The sequence below is a fragment of the Scyliorhinus torazame genome, chromosome 20 (genome assembly GCF_047496885.1).
Source record: "Scyliorhinus torazame isolate Kashiwa2021f chromosome 20, sScyTor2.1, whole genome shotgun sequence".
In the NCBI taxonomy this organism is placed as follows: domain Eukaryota; kingdom Metazoa; phylum Chordata; class Chondrichthyes; order Carcharhiniformes; family Scyliorhinidae; genus Scyliorhinus; species Scyliorhinus torazame.
In genome coordinates, this window is record NC_092726.1 from 110530211 (window position 1) to 110546536 (window position 16326).

Here is a 16326-nt window from a genome sequence, read left to right on the forward strand (position 1 = left end):
ACTGGGTTACTGACTCGACTATGGTACATTGCATATGTGAGGGGTGTGTGGTTTACTGGGTTACTGACTCGACTATGGTACATTGCATATGTGAGGGGTGAGTGGTTGGCTGGGTGACTGCCTAGGCTATGGTACATTGCGTATGTGAGGGGTGTGTGGTTTGCTGTGCGACTTGCTGGGCAATGGTATATTGCGTCTGTGAGGGGTGTGTAGTTTACTGAGTGACTGACTGGGCTATGGTACATTGCGTCTGTGAGGGGTGTGTGGTTTCCTGAGTTACTGACTCGACTATGGTACATTGCATATGTGAGGGGTGTGCGGTTTGCTGGGTGACTGACTGGGCTATGGTACATTGCGTATTTGAGAGGTGTGTGGTTTACTGGTGACTGACTGGACTGTGGTACATTGCATATGTGAGGGGTGTGTGGTTTGCGGGGTGACTGTCTGGGATATGGTACATTGCGTATCTGAGGGGTAAGTGGTTTTCTGTGTGACTGCCTAGGCTATGGTACATTGCATATGTGAGGGGTGTGTGGTTTGCTGTGTGACTTGCTGGGCTATCGTCCATTGCGTATGTGAGGGTTGTGTGGTTTACTGAGTGACTGACTGGGCTATGGTACATTGGGTCTGTGAGGGGTGTGTGGTTTACTGGGTGACTGCTGGGCTATGGTACATTGTGTATGTGAGAGGTGTGTGGTTTGCTGGGTAACTGATGGGCTATCGTCCATTGCCTATGTGAAGGTTGTGTGGTTTACAGAGTGACTAACTGGGCAGTGGTAAATTGCGTGCGTGAAGGGTGTGTGGTTTACTGGGTTACTGACTCGACTATGATACATTGCAGATGTGATGGGTGTGTGGTTTGCGGGGGGACTGTCTGGGCTGTGGTACATTGCGTTTGTGAGAGGTGTGTGGTTTACTGGGTGACTGACTGTGCTATGGTACATTGCGTATGTGAGGGGTGAGTGGTTTGCTGGGTGACTGTCTGGGTTATGGTACATTGCGTGTGTCATGCGTGTGTGGTGTATTGTGTGTCTCACTGGGCTATGGTACATTGCGTATGTGAGGGTTGAGTGGTTTGCTGGGTGACTGCCTTGGCTATGGTACATTGCGTATGTGATGCGTGTGTGATGTATTGTGTGGATAACTGGGCTTTGATACATTGCGTATTTGAGGGGTGTATGGTTTACTGGGTGACTGACTGGGCTATGGTACATTGCGTATGTGAGGGGTGTGTGGTTTGCTGTGTGACTTGCTGGGCTATGGTGCATTGCGTCTGTGAGGGGTGTGTGGCTAACTGGGTGACTGACTGGGCTATGGTACATTGCGTATGTGAGGGGTGTGTGGTTTGCTGTGTGACTTGCTGGGCTATGGTGCATTGCGTCTGTGAGGGGTGTGTGGCTAACTGGGTGACTGACTGGGCTATGGTACATTGCATATGTGAAGGGTGTGTGGTTTGCTGGGTGACTGACTGGGCTATGGTACATTGAATATGTGAAGGGTGTGTGGTTTGCTGTGTGACTTGCTGGGCTATCGTCCATTGCGTATGTGATGTTTGTGTGGTTTACTGAGTGACTGACTGGGCTATGGTACATTGGGTCTGTGAGGGTGTGTGTGGTTTACTGGGTGACTGACTGGGCTATGGTACATTGCGTATGTGAGAGGTGTTTGGTTTGCTGGGTAGCTGACTGGGCTATGGTACATTGCGCATGTGAGATGTGTGTGGTTTCATAGATTATCATAGAATTTACAGTGCAAAAGGAGGCCATTCGGCCCATCGAGTTTGCACCGGCTCTTGGAAAGAGCACCCTACACAAGATCAACGCCTCCACCCTACCCCCATAATCCAGTAACCCCACCCAACACTAAGGGCAATTTTGGACACTAAGGGCAATTTATCATGGCCAATCCATCTAACCTGCACATCTTTGGGCTGTGGGAGGAAACCGGAGCACCCGGAGGAAACCCACGCACACACAGGGAGGATGTGCAGACTCCACACAGACAGTGACCCAAGCCGGAATTGAACCTGGGACCCTGGAGCTGTGAAGCAACTGTGCTAACCACGATGCTACCGTGCTGCGCGTAATCAGCAAACTCAGTTTGCTGAGTGACTGACTGGGCTGTGGTATATTGCGTGTGTGAGGGGTGAGTGGTTTGCTGGGTGACTGACTGGGCTATAGTACATTGCGTATGTGAGGGGTGAGTGGTTTGCTGGGTGACTGACTGGGCTATGGTACATTGGGCCTGAGAGGGGTGTTTGGCTTACTGGGTGAGTGACTGGGCTATCGTCCATTGCGTATGTGAGGGGTGTGTGTTTTACTGGGTGGCTGACTTGGCTGAGGTGCATTGCTTATGTGAGGGGTGTGTGTATTACTGGGTGACTGACTGGGCTATGGTACATTGTGTATGTGAGGGTTGTGTGATTTACTGGGTGAATGACTAGCCGATGGTAAATTGCGAAAGTGAGGGTTATGTGGTTTACTGGGTTCCTGACTCGACTATGGTACATTGCATATGAGAGTGGTGTGTGGTTTGCTGGATGACTGACTGGGTGTGTACATTGCGTATGTGAGGGGTGTGTGGTTTGCTGTGTGACTTGCTGGGCTATGGTATATTGCGTCTGTGAGGGGAGTGTGGTTTACTGGGTGACTGACTGGCCGATGGTACATTGCGTCTGTGAGGGGTATGTGGTTTACTGGGTTACTGACTCGACTATGGTACATTGCATATGTGAGGGGTGTGTGGTTTGTTGGGTGAGTGACTGGGCTGTGATACATTACGTCTGTGAGAGGTGTGTGGTTTGCTGGGTGACTGTCTGGGTTATGGTACATTGCGTGTGTCATGCGTGTGTGGTGTATTGTGTGTCTCACTGGGCTATGGTACATTGCGTATGTGAGGGTTGAGTGGTTTGCTGGGTGACTGCCTTGGCTATGGTACATTGCGTATGTGATGCGTGTGTGATGTATTGTGTGGATAACTGGGCTTTGATGCATTGCGTATTTGAGGGGTGTATGGTTTACTGGGTGACTGACTGGGCTATGGTACATTGCGTATGTGAGGGGTGTGTGGTTTGCTGTGTGACTTGCTGGGCTATGGTGCATTGCGTCTGTGAGGGGTGTGTGGCTAACTAGGTGACTGACTGGGCTATGGTACATTGCGTCTGTGAAGGGTGTCTGGTTTACTGGGTGACTGACTGGGCTATGGTACATTGCGTATGTGAGGCGTCTGTGGTTTACTGGGTGACTGACTGGGCTGTGGTACATTGCGTCTGTGAGAGGTGTTTGGTTTGCTGGGTAGCTGACTGGGCTATGGTACATTGCGCATGTGAGATGTGTGTGGTTTCATAGATTATCATAGAATTTACAGTGCAAAAGGAGGCCATTCGGCCCATCGAGTTTGCACCGGCTCTTGGAAAGAGCACCCTACACAAGATCAACGCCTCCACCCTACCCCCATAATCCAGTAACCCCACCCAACACTAAGGGCAATTTTGGACACTAAGGGCAATTTATCATGGCCAATCCATCTAACCTGCACATCTTTGGGCTGTGGGAGGAAACCGGAGCACCCGGAGGAAACCCACGCACACACAGGGAGGATGTGCAGACTCCACACAGACAGTGACCCAAGCCGGAATTGAATCTGGGACCCTGGAGCTGTGAAGCAACTGTGCTAACCACCATGCTACCGTGCTGCGCGTAATCAGCAAACTCAGTTTGCTGAGTGACTGACTGGGCTGTGGTATATTGCGTGTGTGACGGGTGTGTGGTTTGCTGGGTGACTGACTGGACTGTACTATATTGCATATGTGAGGGGTGTGTGGTTTGCTGGGTGACTGACTGGGCTATAGTACATTGCGTATGTGAGGGGTGAGTGGTTTGCTGGGTGACTGACTGGGCTATGGTACATTGGGCCTGAGAGGGGTGTTTGGCTTACTGGGTGAGTGACTGGGCTATCGTCCATTGCGTATGTGAGGGGTGTGTGTTTTACTGGGTGACTGACTTGGCTGAGGTGCATTGCTTATGTGAGGGGTGTGTGTATTACTGGGTGACTGACTGGGCTATGGTACATTGTGTATGTGAGGGTTGTGTGGTTTACTGGGTGAATGACTAGCCGATGGTAAATTGCGAAAGTGAGGGTTATGTGGTTTACTGGGTTCCTGACTCGACTATGGTACATTGCATATGAGAGTGGTGTGTGGTTTGCTGGATGACTGACTGGGTGTGTACATTGCGTATGTGAGGGGTGTGTGGTTTGCTGTGTGACTTGCTGGGCTATGGTATATTGCGTCTGTGAGGGGAGTGTGGTTTACTGGTGACTGACTGGCCGATGGTACATTGCGTCTGTGAGGGGTATGTGGTTTACTGGGTTACTGACTCGACTATGGTACATTGCATATGTGAGGGGTGTGTGGTTTGTTGGGTGAGTGACTGGGCTGTGATACATTACGTCTGTGAGAGGTGTGTGGTTTACTGGGTGACTGACTGTACTGTGGTACATTGCATGTGTGAGGGGTGTGTGGTTTACTGGGTTACTGACTCGACTATGGTACATTGCATATGTGAGGGGTGTGTGGTTTACTGGGTTACTGACTCGACTATGGTACATTGCATATGTGAGGGGTGAGTGGTTTGCTGGGTGACTGCCTAGGCTATGGTACATTGCGTATGTGAGGGGTGTGTGGTTTGCTGTGCGACTTGCTGGGCAATGGTATATTGCGTCTGTGAGGGGTGTGTAGTTTACTGGGTGACTGACTGGGCTATGGTACATTGCGTCTGTGAGGGGTGTGTGGTTTCCTGGGTTACTGACTCGACTATGGTACATTGCATATGTGAGGGGTGTGTGGTTTGCGGGGTGACTGTCTGGGATATGGTACATTGCGTATCTGAGGGGTAAGTGGTTTTCTGTGTGACTGCCTAGGCTATGGTACATTGCATATGTGAGGGGTGTGTGGTTTGCTGTGTGACTTGCTGGGCTATCGTCCATTGCGTATGTGAGGGTTGTGTGGTTTACTGAGTGACTGACTGGGCTATGGTACATTGGGTCTGTGAGGGGTGTGTGGTTTACTGGGTGACTGCTGGGCTATGGTACATTGCGTATGTGAGAGGTGTGTGGTTTGCTGGGTAACTGATGGGCTATCGTCCATTGCCTATGTGAAGGTTGTGTGGTTTACAGAGTGACTAACTGGGCTGTGGTAAATTGCGTGCGTGAAGGGTGTGTGGTTTACTGGGTTACTGACTCGACTATGATACATTGCAGATGTGATGGGTGTGTGGTTTGCGGGGGGACTGTCTGGGCTGTGGTACATTGCGTTTGTGAGAGGTGTGTGGTTTACTGGGTGACTGACTGTGCTATGGTACATTGCGTATGTGAGGGGTGAGTGGTTTACTGGGTGACTGACTGTGCTATGGTACATTGCGTATGTGAGGGGTGAGTGGTTTGCTGGGTGACTGTCTGGGTTATGGTACATTGCGTGTGTCATGCGTGTGTGGTGTATTGTGTGTCTCACTGGGCTATGGTACATTGCGTATGTGAGGGTTGAGTGGTTTGCTGGGTGACTGCCTTGGCTATGGTACATTGCGTATGTGATGCGTGTGTGATGTATTGTGTGGATAACTGGGCTTTGATACATTGCGTATTTGAGGGGTGTATGGTTTACTGGGTGACTGACTGGGCTATGGTACATTGCGTATGTGAGGGGTGTGTGGTTTGCTGTGTGACTTGCTGGGCTATGGTGCATTGCGTCTGTGAGGGGTGTGTGGCTAACTGGGTGACTGACTGGGCTATGGTACATTGCGTCTGTGAAGGGTGTCTGGTTTACTGGGTGACTGACTGGGCTATGGTACATTGCGTATGTGAGGCGTCTGTGGTTTACTTGGTTACTGATTCGACTATGGTACATTGCATATGTGAAGGGTGTGTGGTTTGCTGGGTGACTGACTGGGCTGTGGCACATTGCGTGTGTGAGGGTTGTGTGGTTTACTGGGTGACTGACTGGGCTATGGTACATTGCGTCTGTGAGGCGTCTGTGGATTACTGGGTTGCAGATTCGACTATGGTACATTGCATATGTGAACGGTGTGTGGTTTGCTGGATGACTGACTGGGCTGTGGTACATTGCGTATGTGAGGGGTGTGTGGTTTGCTGTCTGACTTGCTGGGCTATCGTCCATTGCGTATGTGATGTTTGTGTGGTTTACTGAGTGACTGACTGGGATATGGTACATTGCGTATGTGAGAGGTGTTTGGTTTGCTGGGTAGCTGACTGGGCTGTGGTACATTGCGCATGTGAGATGTGTGTGGTTTCATAGATTATCATAGAATTTACAGTGCACAAGGAGGCCATTCGGCCCATCGAGTTTGCACCGGCTCTTGGAAAGAGCACCCTACCCAAGATCAACGCCTCCACCCTACCCCCATAATCCAGTAACCCCACCCAACACTAAGGGCAATTTTGGACACTAAGGGCAATTTATCATGGCCAATCCATCTAACCTGCACATCTTTGGGCTGTGGGAGGAAACCGGAGCACCCGGAGGAAACCCACGCACACACAGGGAGGATGTGCAGACTCCACACAGACAGTGACCCAAGCCGGAATTGAACCTGGGACCCTGGAGCTGTGAAGCAACTGTGCTAACCACCATGCTACCGTGCTGCGCGTAATCAGCAAACTCAGTTTGCTGAGTGACTGACTGGGCTGTGGTATATTGCGTGTGTGAGGGGTTTGTGGTTTGCTGGGTGACTGACTGGGCTATGGTACATTGCGTATGTGAGAGGTGTGTGGTTTGCTGGGTGACTGACTGGACTGTACTATATTGCATATGTGAGGGGTGTGTGGTTTGCTGGGTGACTGACTGGGCTATGGTACATTGGGCCTGTGAGGGGTGTTTGGCTTACTGGGTGAGTGACTGGGCTATCGTCCATTGCGTATGTGAGGGGTGTGTGTTTTACTGGGTGGCTGACTTGGCTGAGGTGCATTGCTTATGTGAGGGGTGTGTGTGTTACTGGGTGACTGACTGGGCTATGGTACATTGTGTATGTGAGGGGGGTGTGGTTTACTGGGTGAATGACTAGCCGATGGTAAATTGCGAAAGTGAGGGTTATGTGGTTTACTGGGTTCCTGACTCGACTATGGTACATTGCATATGAGAGTGGTGTGTGGTTTGCTGGATGACTGACTGGGTGTGTACATTGCGTATGTGAGGGGTGTGTGGTTTGCTGTGTGACTTGCTGGGCTATGGTATATTGCGTCTGTGAGGGGAGTGTGATTTACTGGGTGACTGACTGGCCGATGGTACATTGCGGAAGTGAGGGGTGTGTGGTTTACTGGGTTACTGACTCGACTATGGTACATTGCATATGTGAGGGGTGTGTGGTTTGTTGGGTGAGTGACTGGGCTGTGGTACATTACGTCTGTGAGAGGTGTGTGGTTTACTGGGTGACTGACTGTACTGTGGTACATTGCATGTGTGAGGGGTGTGTGTTTTGCCGAGTGACTGACTGGCTATGGTACATTGCGGTTGTGAGGGGTGTGTGGTTTGCTGTGCGACTTGCTGGGCAATGGTATATTGCGTCTGTGAGGGGTGTGTAGTTTACTGGGTGACTGACTGGGCTATGGTACATTGCGTCTGTGAGGGGTGTGTGGTTTGCTGGGTGACTGACTGGGCTATGGTACATTGCATATGTGAGGGGTGTGTGGTTTACTGGGTGACTGACTGGACTGTGGTACATTGCATATGTGAGGGGAGTGAGGATTGCGGGGTGACTGTCTGGGATATGGTACATTGCGTATGTGAGGGGTAAGTGGTTTTCTGTGTGACTGCCTAGGCTATGGTACATTGCATATGTGAGGGGTGTGTGGTTTGCTGTGTGACTTACTGGGCTATCGTCCATTGCGTATGTGAGGGTTGTGTAGTTTCCTGAGTGACTGACTGGGCTATGGTACATTGGGTCTGTGAGGGGTGTGTGGATTACTGGTTGACTGCTGGGCTATGGTACATTGCGTATGTGAGAGGTGTGTGGTTTGCTGGGTAACTGATGGGCTATCGTCCATTGCCTATGTGAAGGTTGTGTGGTTTACAGAGTGACTAACTGGACTGTGTTAAATTGCGTGCGTGAAGGGTGTATGGTTTACTGGGTTACTGACTCGACTATGATACATTGCATATGTGATGGGTGTGTGGTTTGCTGGGTGACTGACAGGGCTATGGTACATTACGTCTGTGAGAGGTGGGTGGTTTACTGGGTGACTGACTTGGCTGTGGTACATTGCGTATTTGAGGGGTGTGTGGTTTGCTGGGTGACTGACTGGGCTGTGGTACATTGCGTATGTGAGGGGTATGTGGTTTGCTGTGTGACTTGCTGGGCTATGGTATATTGCGTCTGTCAGGGGAGTGTGGTTTACTGGGTGACTGACTGCGCGATGGTACATTTGACTGTGAGGGGTTTGTGGTTTACTGTGTGACTGACTGGGCTATGGTACATTGCGTATGTGAGAGGTGTGTGGTATACTGGGTGACTGACTGAGCTGTGGTACATTGCGTATGTGAGGGGTGTGTGGTTTGCTGGGTGACTGATTGTGCTATGGTACATTGCGTATGTGAAGGGTGTGTGGTTTGCAGCGTGACTGCCTGTTCAATGGTACATTGCGTATGTGAGGGGTGTGTGGTTTACTGGGTTACTGACTCGACTATGGTACATTTCATATGTGAGGGGTGTGTGGTTTGCTGGGTGACTGACTGGGCTGTGGTACATTGCGTATGTGAGGGTTGTGTGGTTTGCTGGGTGAATGACTGGGCTATGGTACATTGCGTATCTGAGGGGTGAGTGGTTTACTGGGTTACTGACTCGACTATGCTGCATTGCAGATGTGATGGGTGTGTGGTTTGGGGGGTACTGTCTGGGCTGTGGTACATTGCGTATGTGAGGGGTGTGTGGTTGACTGGGTGACTGACTGTGCTATGGTAAATTGCGTATGTGAGGGGTGAGTGGTTTGCTGGGTGATTGTCTGGGTTATGGTACATTGCGTGTGGCATGCGTGTGTGGTGTATTGTGTGGATAACTGGTCTTTGGTACAATGCGTATTTGAGGGGTGTATGGTTCACTGGGTGACTCACTGGGCTATGGTATATTGCGTATGTGAGGGGTGTGTGGTTTACTGGGTGACTGACTGGACTGTGGTACATTGCGTATGTGAGGGGTAAGTGGTTTGCTGGGTGTCTGCCTTGGCTATGGTAATTTGCGTATGTGAGGGGTGTGAGGTTTGCTGTGTGACTTGCTGGGCTATCGTCCATTGCGTATGTGAAAGGTGTGTGGTACACTGGGACTGACTGGGCTGTGGTACATTGCGTATGTGAGGGGTGTGTGGTTTCCTTGGTGACTACCTGTTCAATGGTACATTACGTATGTGAGGGTTGTGTGGTTTACTGGGTGACTGACTGGGCTATGGTACATTGCGTCTGTGAGGAGTGAGTTGTTTGCTGGGTGACAGCCTAGGCTATGGTACATTGCATATCTGAGGGGTGTGTGGTTTGCTGGGTGACTGCCTGTTCAATGGTATATTGCGTATGTGAGGGGTGTGTGGTTTACTGGGTTACTGACTCGACTATTGTTCATTTCATATGTGAGTGGCGTGCGGTTTGCTGGGTGACTGACTGGGCTATGGTACATTGCGTATGTGAGGGGTGTGTGATTTGCTGGGTGACTGACTGGGCTGTGGTACATTGCGAATGTGAGGGGTGAGTTGTTTGCTGGGTGACAGCCTAGGCTATGGTACATTGCATATCTGAGGGGTGTGTAGTTTGCTGTGTGACTTGCTGCGCTATCGTTCATTGCGTATGTCAGGGTTGTGTGGTTTACTGAGTGACTGATTGGGCTATGGGTCTGTGAGGGGTGTGTGGCTTACTGGGTGACTGACTGGGCTATGGTACATTGCGTATGTGAGAGGTGTGTGGTTTGCTGGGCAACTGACTTGGCTCTTGTCCAATGCGTCTGTGAGGGTTGCGTGGTTTACTGAGTGACTGACTGGGCAATGGTACATTGCGGATATGAGAGGTGTGTGGTTTTCTGTGTGACTGACTGGTCTGTGGTACATTGCGTATGTGTGGGGTGTGTGGTTTGCTGGGTGACTACATGTTCAATGGTACATTGCGTATGTGAGGGGTGTGTGGTTTGCTGTGTGACTGACTGGGCTATGGTACATTGCGTATGTGAGGGGTGTGTGGTTTGCTGGATGTCTACTGAGCTATGGAACATTTCCTCTGTGAGGGCTGTGTGGTGAATTGTGTGGCTAAGGGATAGGGTACATAATGTAAGAGGGGTGTGTGGTGTACTGGGTGACTGACTTGGCTGTGGTACTTTGCGTAAGTGAGGGGTATGTGGTTTACTGGGCGAATGAATGGGCTATGTTACATTGCGTATGTGAGGTGTGTGTTGTCTATTGTGTGGCTAACTGAGCGATGGATCATTGCATATGTGAGGGGTGTGTGCTTTACTGGGCGGCTGAATGGGCTATGTTACATTGCGTATGTGAGGGGTGTGTGGTCTATTGTGTGGCTATCTGAGCGATGTTTCATTGCATGTGTGAGGGCTGTGTGCTTTGTTGGGCGACTGACTGGGCTATGGTACATTGCGTATGTGCGGGGTGAGTTGTTTGCTGGGTGATTGCCTGGGTTATGGTATATTGCTTGTGTGATGCGTGTGTTGTGGATTGTGTGGCTCATTGGGCTATGGTACATTGAGTGTGTGATGAGTGTGTGGTGTATTGTGTGGATAACTGGGCTATTATACATTGCGGATGTGAGGGGTGTGTGGTTTACTGGGTGACTTGCTGGGCTATGGTACATTGCGTATGTGAGGGGTGTGTGTTTACTTGGGTGACTGACTGGGCAATGGTACATTGCGCATGTGAGGGGTACGTGGTTTACTGGGTGACTGACTGTGCTATCGTCCATTGCGTATGTGAGGGGTGTGTGTTTTACTGGGTGGCTGACGTGGCTGTGGTACATTGCGCATGTGAGGGGTGTGTGGTTTGCTGCATGACTGCCTGTTCAATGGTACATTGCGTATGTGAGGGTATGTGGTTTGCTGGGTGACTGCCTGTTCAATGGTACATTTCATATGTGAGGGGTGCGTGGTTTGCTGAGTGACTGACTGGGTATGGTATATTGCGTATGTGAGGGGTGCGTGGTTTGCTGGGTGACTGACTGGACTGTGGTATATTGCATATGTGAGGGGGGTGTGGTTTGCTGGGTGACTGACTGGGCTATGGTACATTGGGTCTGTGAGGGGTGTGTGGTTTGCTGGGTGACTGTCTGGGATATGGTACTTTGCGTATGTGAGGGGTAAGTGGTTTGCTGTGTGACTGCCTAGGCTATGGTACATTGCATATGTGAGGGGTGTGTGCTTTGCTCTGTGACTTGCTGGGCTATCGTCCATTGCGTATGTGAGGGTTGTGTGGTTTACTGAGTGACTGACTGGGCTATGGTACATTGGGTCTGTGAGGGGTGTGTGGTTTACTGGGTGCCTGCTGGGCTATGGTACATTACGTATGTGAGAGGTGTGTCGTTTTCTGGATAACTGACTGGTCTATCGTCCATTGCCTATGTGAGGGTTGTGTGGTTTACAGAGTGACTGACTGGGCTGTGGTAAATTGCGTGCGTGAGGGGTGTGTGTGGTTTACTGGGTGACTGACTGGGCTGTGGTACATTGCGCATGTGAAGGGTGAGTGGTTTACTGGGTTACTGACTCGACTAAGGTACATTGCATATGTGAGGGGTGTGTGGTTTGCTGGGTGACTGACAGGGCTGTGGTACATTACGTCTGTGAGAGGTGTGTGGTTTACTGGGTGACTGACTGTACTGTGTTACATTGCATATGTGAGGGGTGTGTGGTTTGCTGCGTAACTGACTGGGCTATCGCCCATTGTGTATGTGATGGTAGTGTGGTTTACTGAGTGACTGAATGGGATATGGTACATTGCGGATGTGAGAGGTGTGTGGTTTACTGTGTGAATGACTCATCTGTGGTACGTTGTGTATGTGATGGGTGTGTGGTTTGCTGGGTGACTGACTGGGCTATGGTACGTTGCGTATGTGAAGGGTGTGTGGTTTGCTGGGCGTCTACTGAGCTATGGAACGTTGCCTCTGTGAGGGCTGTGTGGTGAATTGTGTGGCTAAGGAATATGGTACATAATGTATGAGAGGTGTGTGGTTTACTGGATGATTGACTTGGCTGTGGTACTTTGCGTAAGTGAGGGGTGTGTGGTTTACTCGCAGAAAGACTGCACTCTGGTACATTGCGTATGTGAGGGGTGTGTGGTCTATTGTGTGGCTAACTGAGCGATGGTCCATTGCATATGTGAGGGGTGTGTGCTTTAATGGGCGAATGAATGGGCTATGTTACATTGCGTATGTGAGGGGTGTGTGGTCTATTGTGTGGCTATCTCAGCGATGTTTCGTTGCATGTGTGAGGGGTGTGTGCTTTGTTGGGCGACTGACTGGGCTATGGTACATTGCGTATGTGCGGGGTGAGTAGTTTACTTGGTGACTGACTGGGCTATGGTACATTGTGTATGTGAGGGGTGTGTTGTTTACTGTGTGACTGACTGGACTGTGGTACATTGCATATGTGAGGGGTAAGTGGTTTGCAGTGTGACTGCCTAGGCTATGGTACATTGCATATGTGAGGTGTGTGTGGTTTGCTGGGTGACTGACTGGGCTGTGGTATATTGCGTATGTGAGAGGTATGTTGTTTACGGGGTGACTGACTGGACTGTGGTACATTGCGTATGTGAGGGGTGTGTGGTTTGCTGTGTGACTTGCTGGGCTATCGTCTATTGCGTATGTGAGGGTTGTGTGGTTTACTGAGTGACTGATTGGGCTCTGGTACATTAGGTCTGTGAGGGGTGTGTGGTTTACTGGGTGAATGCTGGGCTATGGTACATTGCATATGTGAGAGGTGTGTGATTTACCGGGTGAATGAGTGGGCTATGGTACATTGTGAATGTGAGGGTTGTGTGTTTACTTGGGTGACTGACTGGGCAATGGTACATTGCGCATGTGAGGGGTACGTGGTTTACTGGGTGACTGACTGGGCTGTGGTACATTGCTTATGTGAGGGGTGTGTGTATTGCTGGGTGACCTGCTGGGCTATCGTCAATTCGTATGTGAGGGGTGTGTGTTTTACTTGGTGACTGACTTGTCTGTGGTGCATTGCGTATGTGAGGGGTGTGTGTATTACTGGGTGACTGACTGGGCTGTGGTACATTGCGTATGTGAAGGGTGAGTGGTTTGCTGGGTAACTGACTGGGCTGTGGTACATTGCGGATGTGAAGGGTGAGTGGTTTGCTGTGTGACTTGCTGTGCTATTATACATTGCGCATGTGAGGGGTGTGTGTTTTACTTGGTGACTGACTTGGCTGTGGTGCATTGCGTATGTGAGCGGTGTCTGTATTTCTGGGTGACTGACTGGGCTATGGTACATTGCGTATGTGAGGGGTGAGAGGTGTACTGGGTTACTGACTCGACTATGGTACATTGCAGATGTGAGGGGTGTGTGGTTTGCTGGGTGACTGTCTGGGCTGTGGTACATTGCGTATGTGAGGGGTGAGTGGTTTGCTGGGTGACTGCCTTGGCTATGGTACATTGCGTATGTTATGCTTGTGTGGTGTATTCTGTGGATAATTGGGCTTGGGTACATTGCGTATTTGAGGAATGTGTGGTTTACTGTGTGACTGACTGGGCTATGGTACATTGCGTCTGTGAGGGGTGTGTGGTTTACTGGTTTACTGACTCGACTATGGTAATTTGCATATGTGAGGGGTGTGTGGTTTGCTGGGTGACTGACTGGGCTATGGTACATTGCATATGTGAGAAGTGTGTGGTTTGTTGGGTAACTGATTGGGCTATTGTACATTGCGTATGTGAGAGGTGTGTGGTTTGCTGGGTAACTGCCTGGGCCATGGTACATTGCATATGTGAGAGATGTGTGGTTTGCTGGGTAACTGACTGGGCTATGGTACATTGCCTATGTGAGGGGTGTGTAGTTTGCTGGGTGACTGCCTGTTCAATGGTACATTGCGTATGTGAGGGGTGTGTGGTTTGCTGGGTGACTGACTGGGCTATGGTACGTTGCGTATGTGAAGGGTGTGTGGTTTGCTGGGTGTCTACTGAGCTATGGAACGTTGCCTATGTGAGGGCTGTGTGGTGAATTGTGTGGCTAAGGAATAGGGTATATAATGCATGTGAGGGGTGTGTGGTGTACTGGGTGACTGACTTGGCTGTGGTATATTCCACTCTCCCCACAGCCCTGGGTTATTCCCCAAACTAATCCTGCTCTCCCCACAGCTCTGAGCCAATCCCCAAACGAATCCCACTCTCCCCACAGCCCTGTGTCAATCCCCAAACGAATCCCACTCTCCCCACAGCCCTGTGTCAATCCCCAATACTAATCCCACTCTGGGTCATTCCCCAAACTAGTGAGGTGTGTGTGGTTTACTCGCTGAAAGACTGCACTCTGTTACATTGCGTATGTGATGGTTGTGTGGTCCATTGTGTGGCTAACAGAGCGATGGTTCATTGCATGTGTGAGGAGTGTGTGCATTACTGGGCGACTGAATGGGCTATGTTACGTTGCGTATGTGAGGGATGTGTGGTCTATTGTGTGGCAATCTGAGCGATGTTTCATTGCATATGTGAGGGGTGTGTGCTTTAGGCCGACTGACTGGGCTATGGCCCATTGTGTATGTGAGGGGTGAGTGCTTTGCTCGGTGATTGCCTGGGTTATGTTATATTGCGTGTGCGATGCGTGTGTGGTGCATTGTGTGGCTCAATGGGCTATGGTATATTGCGTGTTTGAGGGGTGTGTGGTTTGCTGGGTGAGTTGCTGGGCTATGGTACATTGCGTATGTGTGGGGTCTGTGGTTTACTGGGTGACTGACTGGGCTGTTGTACATTGCTTATGTGAGGGGTGTGTTTTACTGGATGACAGACTGGGCTATCGTCCATTGCATATGTAAGGGGTGTGTGTTTTACTTGGTGGCTGACTTGACTGTGGTGCATTGCGTATGTGAGGGGTGTGTATTACTGGGTGACTGACTGGGCTCTGGTACATTGTGTATGTGAGGAGTGTATGTTTTACTGGGTGACTGACTGGGCAATGGTACATAGCGTCTGTGAGTGGTGTGTGGTGTGGCTAACTGAGCGATGGTACATTGCGTATGTGAGGGGCGTGTGGTTTACTGGGTGACTGACTGGGCTATGGTATCTTTAGTATGTGAGGGGTGTGTGGTGTATTGTGTGTGTAACTGGGCTATGATACATTGCATACATGAGGGGTGTGTGGTTTACTAGGTGACTGGCTGGGTCATAGTACATTGCGTATGTGAGGGATGTGTGGTCTATTGTGTGGCTAACTGGGCGATGGTTCATTGCGTCTGTAATGGGTGTGTGGTGAATTGTGTGGCTAACTTGTTCTATGGTACATTGCGGATGTGAGGAGTGTGTGGTTTACTGGGTGACTGACTTGGCTGTGGTACATTGCTTATGTGAGGAGTGCGTGGTTTGCTGGGTGACTCACTGGGCTATGGTATATTGCGTATGTGAGGGGTGTGTGTTTTGCTGGGTGACTTCCTGGGGTATGGTACATTGCATATGTGAGGGGTGTGTGGTTTACTGGGTGACTGACTGGGCTGTGGTTCATTGTCACTCTGATGGATGTGTTTTTTACTGAGTGATATGAGGGGTCAGCCCGTTAGCATTGTGGATAGCACAATTGCTTCACAGCTCCAGGGTCCCAGGTTCGATTCCGGCTTGGGTCACTGTCTGTGTGGAGTCTGCACATCCTCCCCGTGTGTGCGTGGGTTTCCTCCGGGTACTCCGGTTTCCTCCCACAGTCCAAAGATGTGCAGGTTAGGTGGATTGGCCATGACACATTGCCCTCAGTGTCCAAAATTACCCTTATTGTTGGGTGGGGTTACTGTGTTATGGGGATAGGGTGGAGGTGTGGACCTTGGGTGCGGTGCTCTTTCTAAGAGCCGGTGCAGACTTGATGGGCTGAATGGCCTCCTTCTGCACTGTAAATTCTATGCAAAGATGTGTCGATCATTTCGCTCACTTTGACCACCCAAGTGAAGTTATTTGCCGTCTTGCCACACTGCCGCCATGTTGGTGAAGCCATGCGCTGAACATTAATATCCCGCAGAATCGGTACCACTTCCCTTTGTAAGGTCAGTACAAAGACTTCCTGTGTCCTCTTACGAAACTGACATCTAAAGTGTAATATCCGAACCATACTGGATTCTAAACATTTATACTGTTTGACCCTC